Here is a 921-nt window from a genome sequence, read left to right on the forward strand (position 1 = left end):
TTCAATTTTTGTCTCATCAGTCCAAAGCACTTTGTTCCAAAATATTCCAGGCTTATCACGGTTGTCTCTTGCTTGTTTGAGATCGGTGTTTCTCCACTTTAGTACGGCTGAACTTTAGCTCCCACCATTCCCCAGCCAGCATTTCCCAAGCCTTGACCCCAACTTTTCCATGTAGCCCCCATTTCTTAGTCAGGTTTCTTACAGTTGAAATTGCTAACTGGTGGCCAGGAAAGTTTCCAAGCTCTCCCATTTGGCAAGAGAGAATTACGCTCGTTTCTCAAGCACTCGGGGAATGCGGGTGGTTGTCAGAATAGTCAGAAACCTTACACTCTAACGGATCAGAAGGATCCCGGCTCCCCTTTGGAATTGCCTTCTCCCGTCAGTCAAAATCAGCTTGGGCTGTAATATGTTTCCTTTTCTAGTCACGCTGCACTTACAACACACACTTTCCTATTTTAAATATGTAAACAATGCACATAAATGCATTGTAAGCATTCAAATTTGCAGAACAACCGATTTGTATCACAGAGAGGCTGGTCAGAGCAGTGAAGCATACCACTTGTTTGCATGTAAGAGTAATCGGATTGGTTGCTTTGCTCATGGTTTAGAGTGATGTGTCATCCAACTGCAGTTATGAATGCAGCCGTTATAGTTTGTGAACTGTGGTCCGTGGCTTACTCTGTGGTATGAAGCAAGCCTCTGTGGCTCATCCAACCACGGTTCACACAATCCCGCTGGAGGAAGAAGGGAGCTGGTACGTAACCCAACCTGTGGCTTTAGGCCAATCCCCTTATGCTCACAGCCACAGTCATCATCCCCATTACACAAACGGTTGCTTCGGGCCCAGCCTGAACCTCTGCAATTCACGTTTCTCTCCAAGGGAAGAAGCAGGATTGCAATGAGACACAGAGAGCACTAACG

Source organism: Pseudonaja textilis, chromosome 9, assembly GCF_049901715.1.
Source record: "Pseudonaja textilis isolate UNSWEBS1 chromosome 9, rPseTex1.2, whole genome shotgun sequence".
NCBI classification, from domain to species: Eukaryota; Metazoa; Chordata; class Lepidosauria; order Squamata; family Elapidae; genus Pseudonaja; species Pseudonaja textilis.